This window comes from Choloepus didactylus, chromosome 18, assembly GCF_015220235.1.
Source record: "Choloepus didactylus isolate mChoDid1 chromosome 18, mChoDid1.pri, whole genome shotgun sequence".
In the NCBI taxonomy this organism is placed as follows: Eukaryota; Metazoa; Chordata; class Mammalia; order Pilosa; family Megalonychidae; genus Choloepus; species Choloepus didactylus.
The window spans coordinates 16,602,493-16,603,246 of NC_051324.1; positions in this window are offsets into that span (position 1 = coordinate 16,602,493).

Sequence of the window (754 nt, forward strand, 5' to 3'; positions counted from 1 at the left end):
TGATCAATGGCACCCACTAGAAGCTTAGAGGACACCTCCTCCTCCAACCGGGCTCTTTTTAGTCTGGGTGGAAACTAGGCTCAGAGGTCTACAGTAGATCAAGCCCTCAGGAGTCAGGCAATTGGGGTTCAGCTCTGGCCTTTGTGTAGGCCGCTACCCACGTGGGGTCCCGACTTTGTATATGTAAAAGGGTCAATTATCGACTTTTGTGTATGTAAAAAGGTCAATTATCCAGAGACTTGAAAGACACGCAAGTTGGCCAGACATATGCCGACTGCCCAGTAGGGATAGAAGAAATCTCATTTTAGGCTCTGGAGTCACACTGCCCAGGCTCAGATCCCTGTTTTACCTCTTAATAACCTGGCACCTTGAGTAAATAACTATTTTCTATGCCTCGGTTTTCTCACATGTAAAATGGGGATAATAATAAGACCTACTTTGTAGTGTAAAGATTCAAGTGCTTACAACCTCAGGCCCAAAGTGATCACGCAGTAAAGTTAGCTTTTATTACGGGTTTACTCCTCAAGGTCCAGTTGTTTTCTAGCCCCGGAATACAGGGGGTCCCCTCTAGGCCCCGCCCCCTCCAGCAGGTCCTGCTCCCTCCTCACCAAGTCCCCAGCCCGCCCGGGTTCCTCCCACCACCAGGGAGCGACAGCGCTGAGGGCCGCCTTCTTGACGAAGCAGGCGGCGCTCTAGGTAGCAGCGGCGGCGGCTGCTCTGTGGCTGGTGGCGGCGGCGCTCTAGCCGGCGGGTG